This window comes from Astatotilapia calliptera, chromosome 23 (genome assembly GCF_900246225.1).
Source record: "Astatotilapia calliptera chromosome 23, fAstCal1.2, whole genome shotgun sequence".
In the NCBI taxonomy this organism is placed as follows: domain Eukaryota; kingdom Metazoa; phylum Chordata; class Actinopteri; order Cichliformes; family Cichlidae; genus Astatotilapia; species Astatotilapia calliptera.
The window spans coordinates 32,937,218-32,951,431 of NC_039323.1; positions in this window are offsets into that span (position 1 = coordinate 32,937,218).

The window sequence follows — 14,214 nt, forward strand, 5'->3', positions numbered from 1 at the left end:
GTTTGCTCGTGTTTTTTTTTTTTTATGGGCGGTCGTTTTCAGGCTTCAAGTAGCACCATTATACCAACATTTCACATTCTAGACATTGTTTTAGGTGTATTTGACCAAAAGTTTGACTGAAAATTCACATGCAAGCTTTTTTTCCAAGGCTGTGGTATTTGCCAGCAAACAATACCTTTCAGCTAGCTAAAACAGAATATTATGCTATCAGCGAGCAACATGGCTAATGCCTTTCACACAGCTTTGTCTCAACTCCAAAGAGCCACAGAAGTAAAAGCTCATAATAATAATTGAAACAATCTTTGAAAAAATGACTTACCAAGCATGGCAAACAACTCAAATATGTAGAGCAAAATGTTCTGAAACGGCTTCACTTCAGCTTCGATTGGAGCCTATCTCCTCCTGGGATCAAACTGGGAAACCACTATACTATGAAGTCACTATGCAGTGTTGAAATTAAATGTCAAAAACATGCAAAGAAAAATAAAATAAAGTCTATAAAAAACCAGTGTGGGGCCTTTCTCTGTGTGTGGGAGCTCCTTCCAGGTAGCCTGAACTCCTCACAGAGGCCATAGACATACATGGGGTTCTTCATTGTGATCCTAAATTGATCTTAGGCATGAATGTGAGTGTGAATGGTTGATTGTCTCTCTGTGTTCGCCCTGCAGTAAATTGCCAGCCTGCCCAGGATGTACCCTACCTCTTGCCCCATGACAGCTGGGATATGCTCCAACCTTTCCATAATCCTGAACTGGTGGATAAGCAGAAGAAGCCTGATATATAAAATGTGGTTTGACATTAGCTCTGCCCATGTCTGGTTTACCTGCAATTGGAACAGATAAAGATCAAACTCTACGAGGTGATACATGGAAACAAAAATGCCGTCTGCTGCTTATCGCTTCTTCCAGTTCCAGTTAATGTCAACATCCTCTGCTAAACGTCTGCTTACCTTTGAATCACACTTATTTCTGATGTCCCCTCGAGCAACGCCCTGAACCCTTTAATTACCTCAGTGGAGAACAAAAGACAAAGCTGTGCTCTTTTTTTCATTGAGCAAGTGTGAGAGTGGGTGAGAAAACAGTGACTCACCGACAAAAGAACATGCAGATTCAGCAAACATTTCTTTGTGGTATTTTTCTTTTCTTTTACTCTGTTTTTTCAGAGAGCAGACATAGCCAAAGAATGCAAACTGGATCCTGGCCAGAGCAATAAAATAATTTTTTAAATCCTGTCACAGCTGCAGGGTTATGCTGATGGTTGATAAAGCGGGGTGTGGTGGGAGACTTGACCTTGTAGCCCAGAGGAAGGGGGGGACCCATCATTAGCGTGGCACCAGGAAGGTTTTACACTTGACCCGACAGCCCTCACTGTCCAGATAAGAGTGAAGGATCAGCTTCGGATCCTCCCCCCTTCCTTTCGTCTGTCGCTTCCACACACTTATTCGCCCCAGTCTAAAAGCCAGCACAGTTACTGGCAGACAAAGAAACAGGAAAGGGAAAAACACTTTGCTCTGGTCTTCACTTGGGCTGCTGTGTTTTCTGCCTCAGCAACACTTCTTCATCTCGCTCCTCCTCCTCTCCCTCCCTCTCCATCCCCGGCGACGGCACAGGGACTTGTTAGAAGACTGATGTCTGCCCCAGTTTAACTAATTAATCTTTCTCAACTCCCAAGCTTTTCCTGAAGCCCAGCAGAAGCCATCAGACCACTGAGCGATCACACCTGGGTTTTTGTGCTGGCGATACATCACATCATTTACAACAGGAGACAAAGGAACAATACTCAGAGTAATGCCTGTGTTGAATTTTTCTTCATATACTGCAAGCAGAAATGTGCTTTTAACACTAGAGAGCTGCAGCTATACCAAAGAACAGACAATGCTGTGTAATCCTTGCTAAGTATGATAAACCCTGCTGGTTAGATGTGTATACCTACTCATCCCTCCTCACTAGACATCTGCACTGTAAGATAAAGTGCTGTAGATTGACAATGCATTTGTCAAAAATTCTTGTGGTCACATCTGAGCTCAGTCCCCCTGTGCAGAAGCCTCTACTGTGATATTCATATGCTTCCACATTAGTTTTGTAAGTACTACAAAAACGCAGATGGTGTACTGATAATGATCAAAAAAGCTGAGTACGTTTCTCAGCCTCAGTAGTTAACATTTTAGCTATGGAGCAGATGGGCAGTGACCATCGAGTTACTTTTAGCCAGACGAAGAAGCTGATAGCAACGCAAATGCTAGCTAACTAGCTAACAATGTACGTTTCTTTGTAGTGTCGCGCGTTTAGATTTTGTGTTTAACAAAATAATTTTCTCACTATGTGCAATCCAACATTTGTCAGTATTTTCCAAAAACACAACAAAAGAAAAAAAAAACTGAAAAAAATCACCGGCTAACACATTACTGTCATGCTCAGATGTTTTTGACCAGTAAGCGTGCTAATTGCTCTGTTTGATTTGACACTAGAGCAGGGCGATATGGCCAAAAATATTTATCACGATATATATTTGAAAATTTGCGATAACGATATAACTGACGATATAATTGATGCGAGACAAAATACAACTCCACAACATTATTAGCGCAAAAAGACAAACTTCCATTTATTTTCACTTAAACAAGAAGCTGGTTTTTATGTACATTAAAGCTTTATAAAAATGTAACAGTGCAAATGCAAATTACTTGCTGAAAGTTTAACCAAAAGGCATTTCCAGTAGAAATGGGCTGACATATCCTGAGCATAAACATGTATAATATCCACTGAAGTTAAAAAGAGGTGCTTTGCAACATTAGACTGCAGTGTGCCAAATAAAAAAGTCAAATACATATTTTTCGGACCACAAGGTGCACGGGATTATAAGGCACATTAAGCGAAACAAAGCAGTCAAATAAATCAAACTTTATTCAACTCATTCTTCTTGCTTCCTCCACTTCTGTACCATTGATTCGTTAATGCTGTATTCTATCACAGCTGCTCTATTCCAATGTTGTTGCATATATTAATGACTAACCTCATATTGTGGATGGATTATCTCAGTTGTTCTCCTGACTGAAGTTTGGTCCATTTACAGCATCGTGGCATGTGATTGCATTTGTCTCTAACCATCAGGAACCTTCACATTGACTTTTATCGAGTGGAAAAGTGTTAGCGTTCATCCTTTAGCTTCACTGTTTATGTTATGCTAACATAGCTGTGTCGCTAGCGATCACGTAGCATATCATTATATACCACCTAGCCCAACTTCAGTAACCTTACAAACGTCACTGCTGTTGAGTTTCCTGTCTTCATTTATGTTGGAAGTGATAGCAGAGCAGTACGTTTGAATTTTTTCAGAAATCTCTCAGTCAGAACATGCTTAGGTAACTACCAAAACTAGCGAGCTAACTTCTGCTAACTTCCTGCTAACTTCAAACTCTGTTAAATGTAATAAATTCTGTTTTCAGGGATGCCTGGAAGTTAAACTTCATAGTTACATCTGGTAAAGCAGCAATGCTGATCGTTTTATTAAAGATGAAAGAATTTATGGTAAATGGCCTTTATTTGTATAGCCACAGCCACCCTGGGGCGCACTGACAGAGGCGAGGCTACCGGACACTGGCACCACCAGTAGGCAACGGGTAAAGTGTCTTGCCCAAGGACACAACAATCCAAACTGTCCAAGCCAGGGCTCGAACCGGCAACCTGCCGATTACAAGGCAAACTCCCAACTCTTGAGCCACAGCTTTTAACTCTCAGTGATGCTGCAGTGTTCGTTTGGCTTTGGGACCTGACGGGACGGAGTTTAGGACTCAGATTACTCCCAGATTTACAAGCGTCTTAGTCCAACGGCCCACTTGCATGTTCTACAAAAAAAATGTGCTTTGTTGTGTATCTGACGGACAAACACTAAACCAGTTCCACATCACTGAAGTTGCACCATTTCTACAAACCAATTCTGGTTCATCCGTTTCACTCAACAATCGGCCACGTGGGTATGAAATTAAATATATAATAATCATTTCCAACCAAGGAAGCTGTTACCTATATGAAGCACTTTATACAGTTTTGAGGAAAAAAAATTTCTCAGGACTCTAAGCACTCTAACCACCAGCTTCAAGAACCACTTTTAGCAGCAGAAAGGTCAGAGTGCCAAGGAAGAAATACATTAGCAGTGTTACAGAAGCAATTGTTGTTGACCATCAGTCTGGAAATGGTTAGAAGACCATTTCTAAACAATTTCAAGTAAGAAACATCATTCATAAGTGGAAAACATTCATTTCAGTTGCCAATCCTCTTGGGACTGTCTTGACTGCTCCTGATCAGAAAACTAGCAAAACTTCTGGTTTCATAGACCTGCGCGTGAACTACATTTGGTTAGCAGAACATATGTACAGTAAACGCGTTAACTGTTTAATGTTGACAGTTTCTTAACCTCAGTGGTGGCCATGTAGTCGAAGAGGAATGACCACCAACCAATTTTCAGTAAGCAGCGGGAGGATATTAGTAGTTAGGTGTTAGCATTAGCTAGCTAACAGTGTCATATTTTAACTTGTTGCAAAGATGTCCTTTGATCTGACAACTAGCAAAAAGTAAAGGTTAGAGAAACACATTAAAAATATGAACTTAAAGCCTTAAAATCGATATAAAATGTATGCCCAGTCTGATGATATTAATCATGCTTTAAAGCATTAGTCATGTTACAGCTAATTAAAAATTGATAGGCTTTTCAAACAAGCCTTGGCTTATCAGACTGGATCTTGGCTGCTCTGAGATCTGTCTCTCTATATAAGAAACCTACAGGAAACACTTGTGTCACCCTGGGAACTGAACAAGAAACAACAAAAGCCTTTTGTAGTCTATTTTAACACATGACACATACACATTTATTACATTTATTCTGATTATACTAAATCGGAGCCCATCCAAGGAACTCTCCTCTGAGGGGACTGCCCTCTTGTCTTTGAACTTAATGTTGTAGGGTGCACGAACGTCTGTTGGATCTCTTTGAGTTTTTCTGGCACTAGAAAAGAGATTATACAATGAACAAACTGCAACATCTCATCCCCCGGGAAATAACAAGGGGATTTATGGGAAACGTGGTCCTAATACTGACAAATAGCAAGCACTAGCATAGATCATTTTAGCCATGATCTCATTTGTTTGTCACCATACCCAGATGTTACAGGTAATTTGACAGTGATTTATCAGTGTTATTAATTACCAGACATAACAGATTTAAAATCTGACCTCTTGAGCATGCAGTGTTTTCACGAGACAGTAACAAATTATGTCTTGTTCATCATAAATCCAGAATAGATAATGGCTGTTCTCTGTCTGGGCCAGGTAGGATTGTCTGTCTGCGGTAAGACACAGTATTAGCTCTTATGTCAAAGCTTCATTACGTCCCGGTCCAAGCTGATTGTTACCAGCTGTACTCCAGGATTCAGTCTCTATGTGTACATGAGTCTGTGGACAATGAGTTATATCTTGAACTAATCTAATGAAGGTCCCAAGAAGGGAAAAAATGGCAAGATACTCTTGATATGCCTTGGAAATATTAGACAAGATTATATATCCAGTGTATTTCTATTTGCTTCAGGATTATACAGTTTACTATGAATGGGAGCATTAGTGCAGTGGAAACCTTGACCTCTCCAGGATATTTTCAGGTTCAACCCACTGACTTTCAGATCAGTGTATTATAACTGTACCACACAGAGGGCATAGCAGTAGTGATCATTAGAAGAACTCATCCAGAATAAAAACAAACCAATTGATATTCTTGACTCTAGTTATGGTTCTCTCCTCTGAAATCTAACTAAAACTAAATTTGTTTTCTTTATTTAATCTTATTGATCGTTGGAGAACATTTTATACGTTTTCCGTTTTATGTAAAATGCATTTAAAACCATGTTGTTTCCTAGAAGAGGCTGAAAAAAGCCTCAGGTCTGGGAACTGAATCATGAGAGTGGTTTGTTGGTTTGACCGATGACCACAAGTTCAATCCACCAGCAGCTCTGAGTTGCATTAAGGTCTCTGGCACACTGTATAACCCTTTGTTTGCTGTTGGGATGATGCAAACATATTAGAATGCCATCTGATCTAAGTTTTTTAAAGGCATTTGGTAATACAGATTTATAGCGACAGTGTCAGCAACACTCCCTTTAGGAGTCCTAAATTTTGCAGCGAGAACAGCCAACAGATTTTTGCCAAAGAACTTTATTTAGTTTGTCAGTTATTTTCTGACAGCAGAAAGTGAAAACTGACAGAACAGGACAGAGTGTTGTAGCTAATCCAATATTGGCTTGGATGTTGCCCAGATTAACAATGTCCACGTGAGAAGATGGGCGACCAGGACATACTGATGAGGGCTGCTGGAACCAGACACACACGGGTGAGGAAAGCGAATACTCAGTTGATGGAATGGGCCAAGAAGAGGAATAATTATGCGTGGCCAACAGAGACCGATATCCAGGAATCAGCTAGCACCTCAATGCTCTAACATCAGTAGATGAAAGCTACTTTGAAGACTAGTGTTCCTATTGTATTGGAAGATTCCAAAACAACAGGAACACTGACTGAAACAGTTAGCCACCCTCTACTTAAGCAGAACCTTGTAGAATTCACTGTCCAGTTCACTGTCCTTTATACCAGCAATACAAAAACCTGTAAGCTTGCAAATGCCACTGCATTGGTAGTCTTGGAGTTACTTAGTTCTAAGATCAAGAATACAACCTGAAGAGATAGCACCATGTAAAGGAGAAGTTTGGAAACATAGGAAGGAACACCTGAATCTCTAAGAGCTCTAAGAGACAGATCCTGGATGATAAAGAAGTACAAAGGATGTCTATAAATGAGGCTCTGGAACCTGCAAAACAAAGACTCATAAGTAAAAGTGCTGCTAGGGTAAAGGGTGACTACACCTAGAGGACCCAATGCCATCCAAGGTGGGCACCCAGCAAGGAAGCAATGGCACAAGGACAGGCCCACCCGGAGAGAAAGAAGGATCACAAGACACCAATAACCAAACAGCAGTTGCATTGCATGAGAAATGCCCTCAGCCAATTCACATTTTTGACTTATGGGTCAGTCGCTAGAACCTAATGATCCCACTTTGTATGAATGTATTGTCAGGATAGAAGAAGTGTTGAATGCTACATTAATGATGAAAAATTAATCCCAGAATGGAGCCTTGGGGAACTCCACAGAGCAACAGTGGGAACAAAGCATTTTTACTTTGATAAGTTAAATCACTTCAGGGCTGTCGCAGATAGCAAAGCACGTGCTGGAGTGTATTAATCAAAACACTGAGGTCAACTGGATTATGAGCTGCAGATAGTAGCTTTTTTTAAAAAGGCATTTCGATTACTTGGATTTTTGGAACTTAAAAATATTATTTCAGAATGGTTCCATTAAGTTTAAACACTGCTCTGGCAGCAAGCGCAAAATGTGTGTGCACTCAGGCGTTTCCCTCAGTGAGCTGACGGCCCGTTATAGAACTCAGTTCCATGTTGATTTAATAAAATCACACCTAGTTCTCAGTGGGACTTGCACTCTCTCACAGTGGATTGATCCTCACCCCAGCTTGACTTCTAAAGCCAATAAACAGCTATCACATGCTGATCAAGGAGAAGTGAAACTGTTACTTTTGGCTCCCTGTTCTCTGCTTTGATGTGAAGTGACTGGAGGACCTTGGCCGATAGACTAAATATATACAGACATCTGCAGCTCACTTCATTCCTGTTCTATGTTCTTTGCAAACATGTTATTTTTTTGCCTTTTACCCAGTAACTCTAAGAGAGCCACGGTAGGCTAATGAAAATCGGCTGCTGACTTAGAGATTGATTGCACGAACAGCCAATTGGCACCCCGCTACTCCCAGAATTGATTTTATGTAAACCAACAGTGCCACTGCTGCTTCTTCATTTCATTAAATGTGCTAGGCTTTAATCCTTTTTTTTATCCACAACTTCTATTAGATGAAAGAAAGCCAGGCAGGATACCTATAGATCCCAAAACCATGTGTATAACAGTTCAGATAATTTTTAGCAAAAGCACGGAGAATAGGAAGAAGAGCGTATTTAGCAAGAGAGAGAGCAGAAAAACAAAGCATGTGCCAGATGAATTAGTGAAGAGTATATCATGGAAAATGACTTCTTTACAAAGCCAGGGTCATGTACCTGTGTAGGATTTAAAAAGCTTCTATGAGTTATCATGCTATCATTCCAGGCTGTCATTGCCTTATTATTTGGAGGATCAGAGACACTTGTATTATATTTCACTTCTAGCTTCTTTGGAGAACCTTCCACTGCAACCCTGCTGGGCCCACTTCTAACTGGAGGAGTTTTAGGACTTCATAAGTTTTCCCAGAGAAAAGCCACAAGACTGATTTAGCTGTAATCTTACCCTATGTCTTTATAGAAACCAGATCTGCTGCATCATGAGCTGCACAGTCAGATATAACGTAAAACCATTGAAATGACAGCCATCACTGAAGTTACAGGGTACTACTGAGCTGAGCTGTTGTAGGCTATTGTATTGAAGGTATTGTAGACTGGTAAAAGTTCATCTATCTATCTATCTATCTATCTATCTATCTATCTATCTATCTATCTATCTATCTATCTATCTATCTATCTATCTATCTATCTATCTATCTATCTATCTATCTATCTATCTATCTAAGAACTTTGTTTTTTTGTTTTTTTGTTTTGCACAGTAACCTCTGACCTCTGCCTCTGTAAAACAAATAAAATAAAATTGAGCAGAGTGTATTTTGCACCAAATAAAATGCAATTCTAAAAACTTCAGGCATTTTCACTGGTTGCATGACCTAATAACACAACAAGAATGGCAGTGAGAAACATTCAGACCAGGAGTGAGGGGGAAAAAAAGCAGATGAGAGAGTTGAGGCGGGGGATTAGTGGTCAGGGGTATCACGGTCAAAGTCATATCAATTTATGCTGCTAAATTCCTCAAGGGCTCTGCCCTGAAAGCTAGAGGGGGAGCCCGGCGGCATGCTTGTTTACCGCTGATGAGGGATAATTCCATATTCTCTCTCTGTGGCAGGAGTCACCTGATAGGCACTCATACCACTGTATGAAAAATTGGGGCCACGATCACAGTGGGACTATAATGACATATCAGTCTGCTGCAGTAGCGAGGCTACTTGTATACCTTGCGGCTGGATGGGTCAATTTAGATCACGTTCAGAGGATAAATTAATCAGGGAGCTTGGGGAGAGCATTTCAATTAAGGGAACCTGGGTTGAATTGCGCTCGTCCTCACAGTTAACTGGATTTTGATGAACTTATATTAATTCATACTGTGTCAAACACATTTTAACATCGTTAATATGAATTTCGACTTGTGCCATAATGACCCAGTAAGACTAAAAGAAACATTTTCCTCATTTCTTTAAGCGGTGAACCAAACGTTGCATGCATCTGAGCACAATAAATGGTGCGTCTTATGCTAACCCACAACAGAAATCCCAACTCCTGCTCCCTTGTTCTGTGGCAATGCATGAGAAGCAGTGCGTTTTGGCTTATCCCAAATGCAGATGTCAGAACAGGCTTCCTGGTTATCTGATCTGACACATAACATGGCAGATCTATCTGGGCACGAAGCAGGAAATGGAAATGACTTTACTCTCTTCTTTTTCATTTAAACTGTATGCTCTGTGATGCATGTTTCATGTTTGTGGGAAGTAAAAAATACACACACACCACCATACACAAGACTGTGTCTGTATGTGGCATCGGTCAGGCAGCGGTCAGAATAGGTTTTCATTAAAGGACTTGCTGTTCATGGGTGAAATGTTGACAGACATGTGAATGTTTGTCAGCAGACTGAGGTTAAGCTAGACGTGGAAGTGAAATGGTTTTGAGCGTTTGACGATCGGTTGTTTGTGATTTTGGCGGCCAACTGGTTAAGAGTAGAAAAGTAGAAAGTATTAGTAGAGAAACGACCTGAACTGACCACAATATAACTGCTCAGCCAAAAGAAAAAAATGTCATTAAGTCACAATGCCCGACCAGTTCCACAAATAAATGGATTTAGACAGACCGTCTTCTAGGGACTCAAAGTAAGTAGCAAGTAAGACTGATTACTTTACCACCAGAGATTGGCAGTAACGCGTTACTGTAATCTGATTACTTTTTTCAAGTAACGAGTAAAGTAAGGGATTACTATTGCAAAAACGGTAATTAGATTACCGTTACTTTCCCGTAGGAACGCTGCGTTACTGCGTTACTAAAACCGTGATTTTTTTGCGAGAATGTCTCACGACAGTGACGTAAGCGAGTGCGCCGTTAGTGACAACAGCTGTGTGCAGATCAACAATGGATCATATATTCAGGTTGTAAATCGTGTTTTTAAAAAGTAACTAAGTAACTAAGTAATTAATTACTTTTGAAAATAAGTAATCAGTAAAGTAACGGGATTACTTTTTGGGGGAAGTAATCAGTAATTAGTTACTGATTACTTTTTTCAAGTAACTTGACCAACACTGTTTACCACCAAAGTCATATGAAATCATAAACTGTATATGAAAGATGGACCTAGCCACCGACTGGCTAAAGTTCTCTCTTGTAGCCCAAAATTGTTTGTTTTGGTGATTTGAAATCTGATGTTACAAGTGTCGGGTCACCATATGCTTGTATTCTAACAACTTGCCAAAGACAAGGTAGCCATGCTCTTAGGCCCACTGGTTTATAACTCCTTTGTTTCTATGTGAGGATTATCATTCACAAATACAACATCATGTCGTATCCAGTAAGACTTTGAAACTAGCAGCTGAGACCATAAACTCCTAGGACCTGGCGTCCACATATGTGGATATCACATTTTGGGTTAATTAGACCAAAATGCTCAATTTTGCTCTACAAGGGCCTGATATCCACTTACGAGGGAATTATACTGCTACTGTTCTATCAAAATTTTAAACGAATATCCTCACGTGTGGCTCTTATTTTTCTTAAAAACAAAAAAAAGGTAAAAAAAAAAAAATCTGGTAATTCTTCGTTTTTACGTGCATCGGCCCAAATATCAAAGAGAAATTAAAACTGCATGCCATGGAAGAGTTCGGGTCTTAGGAGGTTAAACCATGCAATCGTATTCCTACAGACTTCTATACAGCAGCATTTATTTTTGCAATCCGAGGAGTTGATTCATATTTGCCATTAAAAATGCAGGTTTAAAGTACTTTTTAAACCTGGAAGTTTTATTCATTTTTATACAAAGTCTAACATATTCTGTTACTACATACCCGAGTTTTAATCTTACATATCTTAAGAGTTTGAGTCAGGTAAACTCTAGCAATGTTTGTGCGCATCTGCTGTTTTTACACAATGGAGACTTCACACGAAATTTCATGGAGTCATTAATGTCCACTGTAAAACAATTCATTTATTATGTATTTATTAATTTATTCATGTGAATCCTATGGAAGTGTAGATTAGTTTTTTTTAGAATTTTCTTACCCCTTCAAATTCAAGTGCATAACTGTAGCGAGTGTAGGCAGCCAGTCCTCAACTGTTAATTTGCTGGCTAGCCACATCTATTTACTTTGGAGTAGGCTGTAAAATGTTGTGAAAAGAGTCTGATATGAGTTGATGAGCCAGTGAAGCTCACTTCTGTCCGATGATAATGACACTGCTGCAAATTTTGAGGATGTCGTGAACTTTATCTGTCTGCAAGCTGGTTTTCACACTGTTAGCCTCTGTTAGCTGTCATTAGCAAAACCTTTATTTTATGTAGATATAACCTGCCGCTCACTGAATATTTTTCTTTGTCTGACCATTTTGTTAAGCCCTTGAGGTGCTCGTGTGGATCAGCATGCTGAAATACTCAGACCATGCCAGATTAAAAGTCACTTGTGTGGGGGTGTTTCTCCGGTGTTACTGTGGTGGTTTTCTGGTGTCCACAGTCTCATCTGAGGACAAAAACCTTTGTCCCGCCACATCAGCAGATAACTGGAGAGTAAACCGATTACCAAACCATATGTTTCATAACGAGTCAGAGCGTGGCGACAGATATCTGATAACCATGCAAGCAAAGTGTCTAACTGAAGATCTGAGAGACCCCGAGACAGGGCAAGGCCGTCCCACGTGCGTGTGTGTGACTTGGCTCTGTTGGAGAACGCTCGCTAAAGGAGATGTCGCTCAGCACTGAGAAGCAGTGTTGATGATAAGTCAGAGAAGGCAAACAGCGAGAGGCGAGACAGAAGCAAGAGGTAAATAGAGATAGCGCTGATGAAAAGTGGGGACGTGAGAGCTGGTTAGCAGTTATAGACATGAACTCTGGCTGAACCCCCCAACTGGTGGCGGCCTTCTCTACAACCTCAACGGGATGAGACATTAGGGTAGGACTCAGAGAGCCCGACATCAAGCCGACAGCAAGACGTGATATCTTATTTTCCCGAGCTGCGCTGACACAAATTCCACTTATTGTTTTTTTTTTCTCATGCCTGCGGAGAGAGAAAGAAGTTTCGCACACAGGAAAACTTCACTCCCAGATGTTCATGTAGTTCCTTCGCTTCTAATCCAAATAATTTCAGAGCGTTTTCCCGGATAAAGACGTTCATCTTGTCAGGAGTCTTTTGATTGAAAGAAATCCTTGACCTTCCAGTGCTGTTAAATTAAGCTGAAGGAGCACTATTGCATGTGCATGCAATTCTATCTGTCAATCCTTGAATGAATATAAGACATGTGGACAAGCCTTCACCACATATATATGACACAGCGAGAGCGTGTGTGTGCGTGGGTGTGTGTCTGAGAGAGAGAGGGGTAGAGCGTGCAGCTCCATGTTAGAGTCAGAAAAGATGAAACCCACGTTCACGATATATATTACACTTAAATTACCTTGAAGGCTGAGAGGTGTAGATTGCTTTTATCGCACAGTATCCGACATCCACGCGCAGTGGTGGAGGAATCTTTTTTTCTCCATTTGATCTCATGCTAATTTGAAAGCAGACGTTAAAACGGTATCGAATAGTCCTGAACCTGTGCCAGTGTGTCACCTCTCTGCAGCTGTGCCTCCGCGCCTCTCGCTGATGGGAGCTTCAGCAATTAAAGCTGAACAAATAAATGGCTATCACATCGCAGAGAGAGAGAGAGAGGTGAAATTGGCCCGGTTCAAGCATATCAATCAGAGCAGATGTGTGTTTAGATAATAGAAAGACCACAGCAGGGCACGCTTCTGTCAAGTGTTTCAGAGCAAGACTCACTGCAGAGTAGACTACACCCACTTCAGCACAGTTTATAATATATATCCTCTTGTTAAAATGCAGCAAAACAAGTAATACTGCTGGGCTAAAGCAAATACTTTGTCTTTCCTTCGAGATGTGTAGCTACCGGGTAAACCGCTGTTGGAATGGGCTGACTTGGCAAGCTAGGTGACAAGTGTGTTAAGAGATCCAAACATCACCAACTGTAACAGCCCATGCCAACTAATATTACTTACTAATCTAGCAGTGAGAAGCCCAACCTGGCATCTGTCAAGCAGCCTTTCATTTTGGGAAGCTCGTGCCAAGAATTAAAAGCTGGTCTGAAATCGACTCTCGCTCGGCCTCTCAAACATCAGCTTCTTCTGTCAGCATCCTTTTCAGTCTCTTCACCTGTGCTATGACATCCGTACTGAGGATCCCAAGCTGGCTTGGGGGGGTGGGTGGGGGGGTGGATGGATTGTTCCTTATCAGCACAAAGTACACAGTGCAAGAACAACAGCTCTGTTGTGCAGAGGACTGGGGATGAAACAGCCATTGCCCTTATTAAAAGTCAATAGAGCATTAAAATGTTTTTTAAGTTCTCCATTTTAGGCCAAACTACAGGGGCCCTGAGAGTTCAAACTTAGCAAATAGCACAAAACACAAGGGAAACAGAGCAAAAACCACAACTGAAGTTGAATCAGACAGAACAAATACTGCAAACACTCAGAAAAACAAACAAAAACAAACATAAAGTGTTTTTGGGGAGATACAATGAAAGTTACAAGCTAACAGTAAATGGCTAATAGCAGACATGCATCTACAATATTATTTGAATCATGCAATTAAACTTTGTTAGAAATGTTATACTTGCAGCTTTTTCTCCCTCACAACACTGAAGAACACTCCACCTCTTTTGTCTCAGTGTGATCCTTCACTTATTTCAGTCTCTATGAATTCAATCACATTGTTGTCTCTCAAAAACACTTCCACTGTGTTTTTGTGAGTGTTTGTTTTTTTCTATTT